This window comes from Salvelinus fontinalis, chromosome 24 (assembly GCF_029448725.1).
Source record: "Salvelinus fontinalis isolate EN_2023a chromosome 24, ASM2944872v1, whole genome shotgun sequence".
Classification (NCBI taxonomy): domain Eukaryota; kingdom Metazoa; phylum Chordata; class Actinopteri; order Salmoniformes; family Salmonidae; genus Salvelinus; species Salvelinus fontinalis.
In genome coordinates this window covers 30,451,647-30,469,866 of record NC_074688.1, presented here as the reverse complement: position 1 = coordinate 30,469,866, position 18,220 = coordinate 30,451,647, and the positions used below count along the sequence as shown (strand labels likewise).

Sequence of the window (18,220 nt, the reverse complement as noted above, 5' to 3'; positions counted from 1 at the left end):
TTTAAAGTGTAGCTAAAGTGAGGATGCATCGACTCCCTGGGAGTTCGGTATTTAGAATGTAAAAAAAAACAAGAGCCCTCCATTTTAATCCTTTATTTCACAAGTTTGCAGGATTCTGGGGAAGAATAACAAGCTGGAGCAAATTAATGACACTTTTCATTACTTTTTTTCTATGGGATTTCCATGCTTTGTGTAGATTATTAAGGATGAATCCAAATCATATTTACAGCTTGTGCAGTAATTCCCTGAAGGTGAGACACATGCACAATTTGAGCTGAGACTGCTTTGTCTAGCTCTAGCACAAAGCAGAGTTTACACATTTGCCTCCCATGAGGACACAGTATTCTGCTGATGCTGCATTAGGCTTGCTCAAATGGCTCTACAGTACAGACAGTGTTCTCCATCTTTCAACATGCCTGTGTCTACCACCATCCAGGGAGGGCTTACATGAGAGAGCAGGTGGTCTGTCCTCATGGTGTCTCCCGAGACTCAGAGACAGAGTCTGCTGTCCCTGATGCCATTGTGAGGTTCAGTACTGTACACCTATCAGCCCTGATGGATCACAGAGTAAGTAGGGAGGCCCCTGTTACATTAATCAAAGCCAGATATCCTTTTCAGGCCTGGTGGCATCAGTGAAAAATGATGACCAAGCCCAGCTGGAGGATGGAGGGTAGCGAAGGGGAAAATCCTAGTTTGGCTGAAACGGGCAAACCTTAACACTTGAACCCCACATGCTGCCCCCAGTCCCATATTGCTCACAGTTCATAAAACGTCCGATATTACCTCTGAACCTTTGTCTCGGGCAATGAAATGCATGACAAATTGCTCTCTGTGCTTTTAGCAGAGTTCAATAAGGCCCAAATTGCCACTTAAATGCCTCGTGGTGAGAGTGAGGCAGATGCGGCTGAAGTAGGCTGTGGAGACTCGAGTCGACGCAAATCATGTTCCACATTGCAAACCGCAAGGAGGAAGGGAGCAGAGAGAACTGATTTAATTCTAAGCTCCATATAAAGTGGTTTCAATAGATTTAATAAATGATATTGTTGGAAGTGTGCTGAAATGTGAATAGATGTTCCCAGAGGGGATAAAAAGACACAGACCAGAATCATCTACATCATTTATATTGGTAAGAAATGATAGAAATAATCTGAGCCTGCTTTTAGAACAAAGTTTGACCTCAACTTTCACCTTCAAGCATTTGTAAAGAGTTCATAATGTATCGACTCAAAAAAGTATATAGGTGATTACGTGTGTATATACTTCATCAGAAAAATCTACAGTATTGAACCACCAAGGGCCTTTTTCAAAAACTTTGTATAAACCTCTATTCTTACCTCTAGCAGACAGAATGAAAATCATTAAGCCTAGTAAACAGGATTGAGTCCATTCTCAATGCTTATGTAACTACCTTAGGAAGGAGCCAGGAAATAAGAAAGAACCTGCTATCATGCATGGCCTCCCTCTCTCCCTTCAGCCACATACAAAGGCCCATGGCCCGGAGACTGAAGTGTAGCACCATCACCAACACACAGTGTAACCAGGACACAGCCTGAATGCACCACATCCCTGGAGCTCTTTCCATCACATTACCAGTGAACAGTGTGAGTGCACGCAGGCTCTTTGTATCGCCAGCTGAAAGAGAGGCTCTTTCCCACTCAAAGCTTAGCCATGTCTCTCCTGAAGCTCCCTAAAACACTTTGCAGCTAAATCTGTTGCCCTGTTAAAACATACCTTTTCCCATCTCTTTGGGTTTCCAGCTGGATTTACCCCTATGTTATTTTTCATCTTACACTAAAGATAAGAAAATAAACCTTTTATGTGCAACTGTTGATGAAGAGGGCTTAGAATAACCTTATTTAAGCCTCAACAAAAATGTGACTGGGCAGATGGCTGAATTCAAACATGACAGGGCCCTTTGCCTCTTTCTTTGTAGTATGGTGAAAGTGAGGTCCTTAGTTGTACTGTGGTTGTGTACTGTATTTTCCTTCTCACTCCTGGTGTTAGGTATTCCTCCCCATCCCTTCCCTTGGTGACATTCCCTTGGTGCTATTTGACAGCTTATTTGCTCCCCTTCTAAACTATCTAAATCCATTATACTTCCCCTTCTAATAAATCCCCCCAGTTTATCTGTTAACTCATGGTAGGAAGGAAGGAGTTATATGGATGACTGGGGTAAGTGCTCCCAGTGAAAGATTCTCTCGATTTTATTCTCAGTTTTAAAAGGCCAAGGAAGTGTGAAACTTCAATATTTCTGACTGCAACAGCAATCCTGAGCCGGGCCAAATGAGTACTTCACACATGAAGAGACCCCCCCCCCCCCCCCCCCCCCTCACACACACACACACACACACACACACACACACACACACACACACCATGTTAGCTTAATTATTCATCTCTGACTTTCATTCGGTAGCTTAAACCGCCCATTCCAAAATTAAACGGAATCTGTAAAATTGTTTAACTTCCCAGACTAATACTTATCGCACGAGTGAGTTTCTCTGTTTGATTTAGGTCTGCGTTTTTTTAAATCTGATTTGCAAATCTTGTTTGGTTGGATGTTTGCATATGTTATAGATTTTTTCCTGATTGCTCGGGGTAGTGAGGATAAAATAAATAATCACAGTGGATTTATTGCCTATAATGCAAGTTCAGCTTTGTTTAGAGAGAAAGCTCACTCATACTTTTAATTCCATTTTGTGGCATGCACTCATGGCAAAGCAATCAGATTATGGATATTAAAGGATTTGACAACTTCAGATCAGTATAATGCTTAAATTGCTTTGACGACATGTCAGACTTTGACATATCAATGCAAATAATTCATGTATCACAGTATCATTTATGAAGAGCATCTTTTTCCCAAGTGCATTACTGTCTGACAAAGAAACTTTCCCAACAGCAAATGTCTTCATGTCCTCTCACCGCCTCTCAGCAAACAAACAACAGTAATAAATAATAAATAAATAAACACATTGAAATCAGGTGATGAAACACATTCTAAATCAAGTAGACAAACACATTGTAAATCAAGCAGACAAAGACATTTGAAAATCAAGCAGACAAACACATTAAAATCAAGGAAACAAACACATTCTAAATCAAGCAGACGAAGACATTTGAAAATCAAGCTGACAAACACATTGAAATCAAAGCAGACAAACACATTAAAATCAAGCAAACAAACACATTCTAAATCAAGCAGACAAACACATTCTAAATCAAGCAGACAAACACATTGTAAATCAAGCAGACGAAGACGTTTGAAAATCAAGCAGACGAAGACGTTTGAAAATCAAGCAGACAAACACATTAAAATCAAGGAAACAAACACATTCTAAATCAAGCAGAAAAACACATTCTAAATCAAGCAGACAAACACATTGAAATCAAGCCGACAAACACATTCTAAATCAAGCAAAGAAACACATTCTGTATCAAGGAGACAAACATTCTAAATCAAGCAGAAAAACAAATTTGAAAACAGCAGAGAGATACAGCACACATTTCTACGGAACTGTGCCTTGCATGGCAATGCTCCCGCACCTCTCTCTACCCTTGAAGCAAGGAGCTTGGCGGGGATAAGTGTGCCTTGCAGTGAGGTGTTGCGGTATCACATTAGGAGGTGTGCACTGCTTACCTGCAGATAAATACCTCAGCCGAGGTGAGGGGAACCTTGCACACAACAGCCACTGTTATGAGCACAGGGAGGTTAATGGGGCACACAATGGTGGGCAGTGTGTGTGTGTGCTGCAATCCCTAGGTGAGCTGATAAAGAAGCGTGCTGGAGGCAGCCGTGTCCTCATGTCAGTGTGCGCCAGTGGCAGGAAGGGCATCCATTATCTAACAGCGTGTGGAGAGTGCTAGCCCACATATCTACCGACGTCCCATCACTCATTCCAAGAAGTCACTTTTTTTTGGCCTTGAGCGAATGTAACACATGGTTGAGTGTCAACAGGGAGCTCCAGTGAACATGTCGTCTTCCTGTGACAGGGGCCACCCCCAATACATACAAACAGCGTGAATCACCTGCACTCTCTATATCCTATTAGATACACACACAGGTGAGCATGTACAGTATATTTCACATACTGTGAAATGTTGTGCAGTTTACCTAGGTCAATGGATTCGGTCAGAAAATCATGTTGTGGTCCCACATCAATGATTAGTAGGCTAGGCAGTGGGTGGCAGGTAGCCAAGCGGTTAGAGCGTTGGGTCAGTGATCTAAAGGTTGCTCGTTTGAATCCCTGAGCCAAGAAGATGAAATAATCTGTTGATGTGCGCTTGGGCAAGGCACTTAACACTAATTGGCCATGGCCTACAGTATCTCAGGGGGAGTTGGAATATGTGAAGAACACATTTCCATGAAAACGACAAATATAAGCACCCACCAAATTATTATAACATTATAGTCTTTGTAACATCTGCAGTCCATTGCTTTATTAAAACAATTGAAACTTTCTCAGCAATAGCATTTTTTCTCCATTCAGCAATTAGCCACCATTCTCCCTTAGTGTGTCAGTAACGTGATCTGCTACGTGAGCACTTCTCTCCTTCATTAGGGTGTCTCTCTTTCTCTCTCTCTGTCTCTCTCTCTCGCTCCCTTTTCTCTTTCGCTCTCTCTCTCACACACACAAACTGATGGCAATTAGACTGTGGTTCTGCTCAAAGGCAGAAAAGATCAACCTGCTAGTCTTCTCAGAGGGAGGTTTCTCTTGAACAGCTAAACTAAAACATCAGTGCTCTGCTGTAACGAGGATAGAGAGAGACTCATTTCCTAAGGCTCTCCAGGGAGCTGGCACAGGGATGTTCATTTAGAGCCCAAAACGGGAGCTTTTCTACTGGGCCTGATCACTTTGAGGCTGGGTGTCCATGGCACGAGTGCCGAGTCCCAGGCCCTGACAATAACACCCATGTTAATGCTATAGGAAGGGCCTGGAAGGTTGGACTAGAGACGAGGCAGGAGACTGATTAGGATAAATGGACTGTTGAGAGGCTCCAAGAGATAAACAGAAGAGACAGACCAGGACACAGACATGGGAGAAATAGACCCTGATGGACAGATGGAGGACAAGGTCCTAAAGGAATCTGGGTGAAATAAATGATCAGTTATCATCTACAAGTTCAATTAATGGACTGTCGATTCAGCTATTGGTTGAATATTTATCCTCACACCGAGTTCTCTAATCCAGGTATTCCCAAACTGGGGTACGCGCAATGTCGTCAGGGGTACGCCAAATAAAAATATGATTCACTTTTTTTCTTTTTACAATTAAATTATTATTATTATTTTTTTTTTTTACATTTTGTTTTTGTTTTTCTTCACGTTTATATTTTCCAACGGGGCTATACATTTCGGTGAGTTTTTTCTCTCTCGCATGAGTAGCCTCGTTTCACTGCCAAAAATAAAATGAAACCATCTAGTGTTTAGCAAAATAACAACACAATGTCAAATACAGGTAGCCTAGTCAAATAATTAACATCTAATCACATTAACCATTACTCTCTCGCGGGAGGCTCTTGGTGCCAAGGGAATGACTGACAGCTTGAAAGACGTTTTGGAAAATTATTAACTTTGTTATAGCAAGGCCCCTGAACTCTCGTGTTTTTTTCTGCACTATGCAATGATATGGGCAGCGACCATGTAACGCTTTTACAACATACAAAAGTGCACTGGTTATCAAGGGGCAAAGTATTGACACGTTTTTAAAAATTAAGAGACGAGCTTAAAGTTTTCTTTACTGACCATAATTTTCACTTGTCTGACTGCTTGCAAGATGACGAGTTTCTCACACAACTGGCCTATCTGGGTAATATTTTTTCTCGCCTGAATGATCTGAATCTTGGATTACAGGGCTCTCTGCAACTATAGTCAATGTGCGGGATAAAATTGAGGCTAATTTGGAGCTCTTCTCTGTCTGCATTAACCTGTCTAGGATGAGGGTGCCGCTAGCGGCACTCCCCCCCCCACCCCCACTGAAAAGTCAGAGCCGCGAAATTCAAAAAAAATATTTTTTTTAAATATTTAACTTTCACACATTAAAGTCCAATACAGCTAATGAAAGACACAGATCTTGTGAATCCAGCCAACATGTCCGATTTTTAAAATGTTTTACAGGGAAGACACAATATGTAAAGATGTAAATCTATTACCTAAAAACACATTAGCATAATCCACCATCTTTTATTTGTCCACCAACACCAGTAGCTATCAGCAATTCGGCTAAACTAAGATATTTATAGCCCCTAACCAAGAAAAAAACTCATCAGATGACAGTCTGATAACATATTTATGGTATGGGATAGGTTTTGTTAGAAAAATGTGCATATTTCAGGTAGATGGCATAGGTTACAATTGCACCCACCGTCACAAATGGACTAGAATAACTACATAGAGCAACGTGTTTACCTACTTACTAATCATCAAACATTTCGTAAAAATACACAGCATACACTAATCGAAAGACACAGATCCTGTGAATACAGACAATATTTCAGATTTTCTAAGTGTCTTACAGCGAAAACACAATAAATCGTTATATTAGCATAGCACATAGCACATAGCAGCCCAGCATTGATTCTAGCCAAAGAGAGCGATAACGTCAACATCGCCAAAATATATTATTTTTTTCACTAACCTTCTCAGAATTCTTCAGATGACACCCCTGTAACATCACATTACAACATACATATACAGTTTGTTCGAAAATGTGCATATTTAGCCACCAAAATCATGGTTAGACAATGTGAAATGTAGCACAGCTGGTGAGAAAATGTCCGTGCGCCATATTAGACAGTGATCTACTCTTATACATAAATACTCATAAACGTGACTAAAAAATATAGGGTGGACATCGATTGATAGACAATTTAATTCTTAATACAATCGCGGAATTACATTTTTTAAATTATCCTTACTTTTCAATACAGTTTGCGCCAAGCGAAGCTACGTCAAAAAACATGGCGTCCTAAGCCACTAACATTTTTCGACGGAAACACGATTTATCATAATAAAAATGTCCTACTTTGAGCTGTTCTTCCATCAGTATCTTGGGCAAAGGATCCTTTCTTGGGTCTAATCGTCTTTTGGTGGAAAGCTGTCCTCTTGCCATGTGGAAATGCCAACTGCGTTCAGCATGAACTGGAAGCGTGCCCAGAGATTCACAGCGTTTCAGAAATAAATGTCCCAAAATCGCACTAAACGGATATAAATTGCTATAAAACGCTTTAAATTAACTACCTTATGATGTTTTTAACTCCTATAACGAGTCTTAACATGACCGGAGAAAGATTACTCCCAACACTAATGCTTGGAACAGGTGCGGGTCGGTGTCCTCCACGCGCATAACGCAGCTCCAAAAGACTTACTAGCTACAGGGTTTTTTAATTTATAGTGCCTGTGAACGCGCAATCGACCCCATTCAAATCGTCATCACGTAAAGGCATCCAGGGGAAGACGTAAGCAGTGTCCGTATACTCATAGCAATAACTGTGGCCTTTTAACTGACTCCAGATCAGGGGCCAACATTTCTGAAATCTGACTCCATGTCAGGGAAATTGCTGTAGAATGGGTTCTGTTCCACTTAGAGACAACATTTCAACTCCTATAGAAACTATAGACTGTTTTCTATCCAATAATAATAATAATATGGATATTGTACGATCAAGAATTTTGTGGGAAGCCGCTTCAAAAATTACACGATTAGCATAAATAGTGACAACAGCGCCCCCAGCCTCAACAGGTTAACAAGGACAACACACAGGTCTTTCCATCATTATATGATTTGTTTGTGAGCAAATGAACTCAAGCTTACGGACAATGTCAAATGTGATATAGCAAAACACCTGAGTGAGTTGGGTGCGCAATTACGCAGGTACTTTCCCCAAATGGATGACACAAACAACTGGATTTGTTATCTCTTTCATGCCCTGCCTCCAGTCCACTTACCGATATCTGAACAAGAGAGCCTTTTCGAAATTGCAACAAGCGGTTCTGTGAAAATTTTATCAGAAGCCACTGCCAGATTTCTGGATTGGGCTGCGCTCAGAGTATCCTGCCTTGGCAAATCGCAGTTAAGACACTGGGGCCCTTTGTAACCACGTACCTATGTGAGAGTGGAGTCTTGGCCCTCAATGGCATGAAAACTAAATACAGGCACAGACTGTGTGTCAAAATGATTTAAGACTGAGAATCTCTCCAATACAACCCAACATTGCAGAGTTATGTGCATCCTTTCAAGCACACCCTTCTCATTAACCTGTGGTGAGTTATTCACCATTTTTGATGAACAAATAAGGTTGTATATGTAAGATGGTTAAATAAAGAGCAAAAGCTTTGATTATTATTATATTGTTTTTTGTGCCCTGGTCCTATAAGAGCTCTCTGTCACTTCCCACGAGCCAGGTTGTGACAAAAACTCACACTCTTTCTTATGTTTAACAAATGTATCGTACAATGATGGCAAAAAAAGAAAATAATAAATTTGAGAGTATGCTGACCCTGGTGCTAGAGGGGGTACGCAGCTGGAGGTTGAATGTTTGAAGGGGTACGGGACTATAAAAAGTTTGGGAACCACTGCTCTAATCTATCAAACCCAATGGTTCCCCCATCTCTTTTCTGCCGACAGTGAATTTCCTCAGTCAATGATTTTGTTTTTTTCCTTCCTGTGTATCCGCAGTATCAAATCAAGATTAAATGTGTGGGCAACTCCCACTTCGCTGTGACTTTAGTTTCTACGCCCACTGCAGTCATGCCAAGCAAGTACTGTTCCGGGCCGGCACACTAGCAGTCTGTGGGGGGATGACGGGGACAAAGTAGTGATCAGGTCCCCAGGAGAACGTGAAGTACTGTGCCTACAAGAATAGCGCTGACTGACCTATTCATGGAAGGCTCTCAGTCAGCACTGCTGATGGAAGACCGACAAACAGGCAAACAGACAGACAAGGGAGAATGCCTTGTCATTCATCTCTGACCTGATTGGACCTGTCAGGAGAGAGCTGAGCAGTGAGAACATTGCAGTATGTCCACTCGTACAGTACACTCGTTTCCCCATCCCAACTTCAAAAGAGGACGCTGTGTCTGTTTCATTGTAAATCAAATGGACGTTGTTTTTAACATGAGTCTGAAAGAAGAGTATTACTATATCCTAAAATACCCTGATGTTAGTAGCTGTCACGTTACTCATCCTTACATAAAGCCTCTCTGTTAAATTTAAAACTGGTGTAGGAGTCTTTTTAGTAATATTTTTAAAGCAGCACAGCTTGTAAACTACTGCCGAGAGGGAACCGCTAACCACGTCTTCATCCCAACGCTGGCAGGATGTTCACGGTATGCTAGACCACTGATCCAACAAGGACGCACGGACAGTGTTCTTTATAAGGTCTCTCATCTCAGGGAGATTACTTAAGCCTCTGTTTTACGGCAAGTGCAGCTCCTCTCATTTCCCCAAGCCCTTCTAATTATCCAGAGTCAAGGTGTGAACCGTGTGATTGCACTCTGTAGCAGAAGGTATATTACCTTTTAAGGTGTCCAGTGGGGTACCTCCGGGAGAGGTAGCATATAATTTCAACTCACATTGAATTCAATTGTTGGAGCGTGTAAAGGGATTTTCTCATTGTTGTGGTTGACTGCGTCTGGAGCCGCAGACGTGCCCAGATTGCCGTTGGTTCACAGCTGTGGAATGAAACGTGTAATATGATACGTGATTAGAGGTCACGTTGCTGTGGGATGTGTTCACTGGCATAATGTAATGTGCTAGCTATAGTAGACTGTACTCACTAACCACGTTATGCACGTTAGAGAAATCATCAGGGAATCATTTACAAGCCTGCACATCGTTAATCCACACCATCTCAGAAATACTTTCCCCAATGTGATTCTATAAATATCATAAAACATTAAAAAGGAGCTCCTAGAAGAAAGTCAAACATCCAATTGAATAAAGGCCTGCCAGGGCAATACATTGCAATGCCCATACTGTGAGATGCCTAAGACAGCGCTACAGGGAGACAGGACGGACAGCTGATCGTCCTCGCAGTGGCAGACCGTGTGACAACATCTGCACAGGATCGGTACATCCGAACATCACACCTGCGGGACAGGTACAGGATGGCAACAACAACTGCCTGAGTTACACCAGGAACGCACAATCCCTCCATCAGTGCTCAGACTGTCCGCAATAGGCTGAGAGAGGCTGGACAGAGGGCTTGTAGGCCTGTTGTAAGGCAGGTCCTCACCAAACATCACCGGCAACAACGTCGCCTATGGGCACAAACCCACAGTCGCTGGACAAGACAGGACTGGCAAAAAGTGTTCTTCACTGATGAGTCGCAGTTTTGTCTCACCAGGGGTGATGGTCGGATTCGTGTTTATAATTGAAGGAATGAGCGTTACACCGAGACCTGTTGTCACGTTCCTGACCTGTTTTCTTTTGTCTTGTATTTATTTAGTTGGTCAGGGCGTGAGTTGGGTGGGTTTGTCTATGTGTGATTTTCTATGTTGGGATTTTGTGTTCGGCCTGGTATGATTCTCAATCAGAGACACAGCTGTCAATCGTTGTTCCTGATTGAGAATCATACTAAGGCAGCCTGGGTTTCACGTGTGTGTTGTGGGTGTTTGTTCCTGTGTCAGTGTTTGTGCCACACAGGACTGTTTCGGTTTTGTCACGTTTGTTGGTTGTTTTGTGTTTTGTTGACTTTCAGTAAATAATGAACACTAACCACTCTGCGTTTTGGTCCTCTCCTTCTGTCAGCGAGGACAGCCGTTACACCTGTACTCTGGAGTGGGATTGATTTGGAGGTGGAGGGTCCGTCATGGTCTGGGGTGGTGTGTCACAGCATCATCGGACTGAGCTTGTTGTCATTGCAGGCAATCTCAACTCTGTGAGTTACAGAGAAGACATCCCCCTCCCTCATGTGGTACCCTTCCTGCAGGCTCATCCTGACATGACCCTCCAGCATGACATCCATACCGCTCGTTCTGTGCGTGATTTCCTGCAAGACAGGAATGTCAGTTTTGTGCCATGGCAAGCGAAGACCACGGATCTCAATCCCATTGAGCATGTCTGGGACCTGTTGGATCGGAGGGTGAGGGCTAGGGCCATTCCCCCCAGAAATGTCTGGGAACTTGCAGGTGCCTTGGTGGAAGAGTAGGGTAATCTCACAGCAAGAACTGGCAAATCTGGTGCAGTCCATGAGGAGGAGATGTACTTCAGTACTTAATGCAGCTGGTGGCCACACCAGATACTGACTATTAATTTTGATTTTGACCCCCCCTTTGTTCAGGGACACATTATTCCATTTCTGTTAGTCACATGTCTGTGGAACTTGTTCAGTTTATGTCTTAGTTGTTGAATCTTGTTATGTTCATACAAATATTTACACATGTTAAGTTTGCTGAAAATAAACGCTGTTGACAGTTAGAGGACATTTATTTTTTTGCTGAGTTTATAAAAGAAGTGTACTTTAAGACAATGAAGTCAACCCAAATCATAATCCATGTCAAACAGAGACATAACTGGTCTTCTGTTGCTTCAGTCTGAGTGTGGTTTTGGCAAATGGCCATGTATTTTGCATGATGGTACACTCGACCACAAAGTCGCTCAACAAATAATAAAACATAATTGTTCAGGAGAGTCCTGCAACCTCAAATGATAATCAAATGTAGTACTGTGAAGGACTAATTAGGGACGATAAAGTGATAAATATGTCAAGGTGAGCTCTCAATTTCACAATGCCATTTCCCCTTGTTCCCAAAGGGCTATTATTGAAGCCAATAATGGTACCCTCATAAACATTCCGAACAGGCAGGGGACTAAAATCGAATCCCAGAGCATGTCATCACCTTCTATGTCCCTCTGAAAGTGGCTGGTGACGATGCTGCTGAAGGCTCTTGCTATTCTGGCTGCATAGCGCCTTGGGACAAACATGCAGAGGGAAAACAGCCAAGTAACCAGAAGAGCTGTAACCTACTCACCAAGGGTGAAAATGAGCCGTCCTCCCATTTTGCCAAGATTAATTGAACCCCTTGCAGCTACAGAATGAACCGAAAAGGTTGAGTGACAGCTGTAGCAGATGAATGGGATAGACTGAAAGGTCGGGCTCTGGCTCTGGAGTGCACTGCCAGTCTGCTACTGTAAAGGAAATGACCATACAGTCCTTCCCTCCTTGGAGGAACCACTTTATTTGACTTCACTTTGGGATTGAGAGGGCTATTACTTTAATGGCACTGAAAACATTGACGACAGTCTTTGGTTTTATAGAGAAATGAAATCTGCCGCACCAATGGATGAAATAATTAAGGGTCATTGTGCTGTTGTGCAAACTTAACGCACATACTTGAGGCTGTTGCTGTTTATGTATTTAGCAGATATTGTGTTGGGAATTTTGTATAATATTCAAGAGTAGTTGACCTTCTTCCTAAAGCAAGCACTGCATACAGTACATCCAGGGGCTATTATTTATTTACACCCTAAGGAGGATCTGCAGTAGGATCCTGTCTACTGTACCACTCTACTGTTCTGCCTTGGGCTTGGATTTCTATGCGCAGATCAGCATATCTTTTTACAGAAGAGGAGACGAGGAATGGAAGAGGTGGGGGTGTGTGTGTGTGCATGTGTGTGTGTGTGGGGTGAGGGGTTGCTGTAATGCCACAACCTTCTCCTGTCCTCTGTCTTTGGCAGAACCTGAGCCCTCTCTGAGGAGGACTGGGTGAGAGAGGAGAGCAGGGGATGGGAGTTGGTTAGAGCCATGGCCTGACTACTTGCCAACCTCCTGAAGAGAGCGTGTTTGGTGTTGCTAATACCAGGCTCTGCCTGCCTGCCTCCCTACCTGCCTCTCTCCCTCCCTGCCTGCCTCACTGCTTGTCTACCTCTCTCCCTGCCTGCCATTGCTGTGCCCACAGCTGGGGAGGTTTAATAGCAGCCTGGGACTTTGAGGAGATTTTGGCATGGTCAGCGGCAGATAAATTGATTCATTTTCACATATTAGTGGTTATAGGGCTGGACCCAACAACATTGCCAAGTGCTGATAAAGTGGAGGAAATATCATCAGACAAACCAAGTCCACTGTCTACTGTTCTTTGAGCATGAGTACGGGCATCAACATGAATGTGCATGAGGGGCATGCATTGGACTTTTAATATTCACCTCATCGTTCCTCCAATTCTTAATTCTCCATGAAATTATTTTGTATTCTATACAGATGCTGTATTGTGCTGTATAGGAGTAACACAGCCCAAGGCATGATAGGGAAACTGGACTTACATGTTCATTACATGTTGTTTTTCTTTTACATAGTGGCCATAAATGACGAATGTGCTCGTCCTCTGAAGGGGTCTGCCCTCAATCAGATCCTCACTGTTCTAATTCTCCAAGGTGCATAAGGTGAGATCATCTGTACCTGTAAGCAATCACCGGCCATCTCAAAACCAAATGCCATTACATGAGGTGCCAGGGAAAAAGACTCCACAGAGATTAGAGGCATTGTCCTTTTGGATTTTCACACATGAAAACAGTGCTGTTGCCTTCTGCCTTTCCTATCCGCCACAAGCTAACATGGGGGGTCCGGTGATGATGAAGACAATCAGTTAGACGGTAAATGGTCATTGTGGTTAAACCTCTGGCTGAGAAGCATTCCCAATGACAGCGTAAAGATGACAGCGAGAGTTAACATGTCACCATGGCAACCATGTCTGGTCTGGTCGGGGAGCTCACTACAGATTTCTTATTTTCTTCAGTAAATCATAAACAAAGCAAAGAATGCACAGGAGGCCGTTCACCACAGCCTTAATGAAGAAAGGAAACACAGCATGATCACTCTTTAAAATGTCATGTAGAGCAGAAAAAAAATATCTTCATTGGGAGATGGTGTACAAACAATCTTGCTTCATACACTTAACATTCTTAAAATTTCATCAGGATTATGACATTACGCTATAAACCATAGACATTTCAAGTGAGGCGCTAATGTGATTCAAGTCGTATAATTTACAAGTAATAATTAAAAGCATCTGTAAATGACAGTAGTGGAGATAATTAGAACCAGCTTCCATCCAACTCAATTATTACTGTAATTATGATTTCATTTAATTGGGTGGGTCCGTCTGTAGCTCAGGCCTTGAGCAGAGGCGACCCTCAACTTGGATGATTGTCCACAGAGAGCTGTCAGATAGAGGACGAGCTGCCTGGTGCCTACCCTCAGCTATCCTATGGATCGATCAAGCCACTACCTCCCTCCCTACCACAGAAACCCAAGTCCACAGCACCTCCAATTAGAGATGTAGGATCTTAATTTCAGCCAGTTTGATATAGCAGGAAAAGGTATCCTGCAACAGGATGATCAGATTAAGATCCTACATCTGTACGTCCCTCCCAACCACAGAAACCCAATCCCACAGCACCTCCAATTACCATTGATGATCTAATGAAACCTTTTCGTTTTGCGAACGCAAGAACTTTGCAAAGACTAATGCTGAACTTGGCCCTTTGTGCATTATTAATATTGACCACTTATGAGAGAATAAAGAAGCATTTACTCAGCATGGGCACGCCTGCATTAATAATAGAGCCGGTGCTCAAAGGCGTGATTAATTATCTTTCATTACAAACCCACACAAATTCACTTGAATGACAGATGTCTTCAGCATGGGCCACCCCTATCATTATCTCAGGCATCACTTTACCCCTGCATCAGAGATTCAATAGACGTCAGCCTTTGTTATTCATCACCGTTGCATTTTCCACTCACTGAATAAACTCCTACAATATACATTCTGGTCCACAGGGTCTCTCCTATGAAAGCCGATGACATTAAGTGTGTCCGTATGCCTTAGAAGGCTTGTGTGACTGTTCCATACAGAGCGAGGTTCGATCCGCATGAGCAGCTTTGAGAATGGCAGGATTATCTGTGTGCCATTCTGAAGACAGGGACTTAGAAAATCCTCCAAAAACCTCCAGAGACCATGCCCATCAAAGGTTGAAAGTGGTTACCATGGTGATGGTGAGAGGAAGTAACTGTTTGAGACAGACCTGTGTGCAAGATCACACAGTGTTCCGTCCCAGAGTTCTGTGCGGTTGGTGTTCATTTTGCCCAGGGCCAGAAAGCTTTGTCCTCTAGACCGCTCCCTGCAGCAACATCAGGTAGAGTCTGAATTAAAATGGAGTGGACCCCATGGGCTAATACCAGCTACACTTCCAGACTGTTTGAAGTCATGGATTTTTTTCTACATAATTACAGCTTTTGTCGCAAAGCAAAAACAAGCCCACAGATCCCTGTGGATCACAATGGTCTTGCAGAAGAAACATATTTAGAATGTTCTATCATATAGGGCTACGTCTATTGAGTCTCATTCTTTTTCTGTCATCTGAGTTGGCCACTGATATCATCAATGTTTGGAATTTGGCCTATAAAAAAAGTCAGGGGTCATCATGGGTGTCGGGGTTGACTGGGAGAGAGCTGGGGGAGAGGGGGTAGAGGAGTTATAGAGCGATAGGGTGTTGATTCATCCATACCATGGTGGGTCTGTGCAGTTCATTTGTCTCGATCAGCAGGGAGACTGCAGGGACAGAGAGAGTGGTCAGAGTGGTCAGCTGAGGTGAACAGGACCATAGTGGGAGTACCACCACATGGTTGTCACTGTTCACCAAGTTTTGAATAAGCTTAGGAAAGCCATAAAGATGACCATCTTGACTTAATTCAGAGTCTTTGTTAATTCACTGAGTGCTGTGTTATCAATGTTTTATTTTATTTGTTTTGTTTTATTATATTTATTTTGAGTATCAGAATTTGAATGGGAAATAGTATACATCAGTGAGTAGTAACAGTGTATGTTGTTCTCCTGCCATTGGAGGACCTTGAGTCAAGCTACTTGTTTGGGAATTAGCTAGCTGGATAAAAACAAATCATATTTTGGTCATGGTTGAGATCAATTGGGTTAGTATATGTAATCTTATCTTATTGGATTTAGATCAGGGTTATAACAACAGCATGTCATTGCACGGCCTCTGTTGTTTATCTTGTCAATAAGCTGTAATTGTGTTGGTTTTCAGCCACCCTTATTTTTCACATGTGGCATCATTCAGCCGTCCTCTGTGGCAGTGACTGCCTCCGGACAAACACAACAGAAATAATACTGTGGCTGGCGCAAAATACAGAGCAGCTCTCATTAATAATGAAAAGGGATGGGTAGCATCCCTTGCGTGTGAAGAAATTGCTGAGAATCGGGCAGAAGTGCAGCTGGCGTGTTAGTCTTGTTTTTCAGAATTGGACATCTTCAATGTTGCTCCCCAGGGGCGACACTCAGAGGAAGAGCTATTTATAGATAATAGTCTGAATAACTTGTCAGATTTCTATTTGGATGGCTTTGCTTTTTCTGTGGGTTTGTCCTGTAAACGTCTTGTCGGGATTCTGTTTTCCTGTCCTTGGTGAAACAAACCAATAAATGATTTATCCATGAATAAATTCATGGAAGTTGGTTGACAATCAGCACTTCCACTACAAAATGTCATGCCAATATCCATTTGGGTCCTGAATAACTGTACATGGGCATTGTTTTCTAGCCACACCCACATGACAAACTATGTAAATAGTCTTCATTGCATGCATGTCTGTGAACTAAAATGTATCTCTACATCATTTGAGGAAAACATCCACCCAATGGCAGCTATGTCGTTCCCAACCCCTGCCCACTGAAGCGCCATCATACCACCCCTTCAATAAGCCATTGTTTTATAATGAGAAGGGCCATTCTAATACTCCCTGCTCTCCCTTCATGTTTCTGTAGGTGCCTGCCCTTACGACGTGACAGTGTACATGGTCTGGATACCACCAGCCGTCCTGCAAGCCCTGCTACACTCCAAAGCCAAAGTTCCACTCTTCTTCATCACCAGCCACAGCGCCCATCTCTCCAAGTTTGTCCAATTAAGGGATGTATGAGGACTTAAGAGGCCAGGGTTACTAGCAGACCACACTAGAAAAAAACTGACGAGATCCTTGCTGGCTGCAGACGGGCAGAACACTGTTGATTGTGAGTATCTTCATTGCTCTATGTTGACATGAATCTTAATTTCTCACCAGAGGTAAAGCTGCCATTCTGGCCACAGGCATTGGTCATTTTCCAAAGGAGCAAAAGTACTGTATGTAGGGAATGCACTGTCTCTAGCCAAAACCGAGCACAACTATTTCCTTCAACACAGAGTTTCCTATAAAAAAGGCAATGAATTGTATATCAGGCGGCAGCCATTACGGGGCCAGAGGCCTGCCAATAGGTATGCCGTTTCTTACCCCAACATAAACTACTGTATGTGTATCACACACTGAGCAGAAACTGTCAGGCTCGTGCTGCCCTGTGTCGTGTTGCCCTCTGTTTTGTTTCATAGCAGATGAACAAACGCACTGCTGAATTATTTATTAGCATTTTCAGCTACATTTAAAAGTGATGACACAATCATGTCTACATCAGGGGACATGATAAGTGGGATGATGTAGGTTAAAACAGGGCTACCTCTGGCCCCTCCTCTCTGTGCACTATTCCATTTTTACAGGGGATGGAGGGATTAGGAAAACGACAGGGGCGAAATGATCTGACAGATCCACTCATTTCAACCATCTGTGAGCCCCCGACCCTGATACCGTATTATTAGAGCCAGATACCTCCGAGTTGAATAGGTAGATGTCGGCTTGAGAGGGGAGAGGAGAAGGAGGTCTGGGAGGAAGAAGGAAGGTGTAGGTGAATGTGATGGAAAAGCAGGAAAAATAAACTTCAGAGGTGGAAGGAGGGAGAGAGGAGTGAGCAAGCTGGCGGAGGGAAACACCTGTGGGTGCTGTCTGTTGTCTATTGTGCTTCTCGACTTAAAAGACTTGGGCCAGATGAATGCATTCCTCATTCTCCCTCTGCCTTGCCTGATACAAACAAACAATGCTGAAATAAGTCTGGTCAGCACGCTGTCTACAAAATGTACATAAAATAATTTTACCGCAGTACCCTGGGAGACAACTACTATTCCTGTTAGGTGAGATCTTCATTGTTAGAAACAAAGGGTACAACGGGATATCGGATGTATTGTTCCTCATGGTGCAATCAATGCTTTTTAGTTTTTTCATTGTTGTCTTGTCTCCTGTATTATTACACACACAAAACCTATGTGACTTCCTGTTGAGTGCTGTTTGGCTCTGGATTATATCATCGTGAATTCTAAAGTAATTACACTGTAACGAAAAAGCG

At 42.8% G+C, this 18,220-nt stretch overlaps 1 protein-coding gene across 2 annotated transcripts in view; it reads left to right on the top strand.

The window, feature by feature from the left end:
- Positions 1–18,220, top strand: part of LOC129822282 (galactosylgalactosylxylosylprotein 3-beta-glucuronosyltransferase 1-like) — a 120,961-nt gene that overhangs the window by 57,576 nt on the left and 45,165 nt on the right. For both annotated transcript variants that reach the window (XM_055880430.1, XM_055880431.1), the window contains exon 2: positions 16,781–17,023. The gene's annotated coding sequence lies outside the window, so the exon portion shown is untranslated. The remainder of the gene's footprint in view (positions 1–16,780; positions 17,024–18,220) is intronic.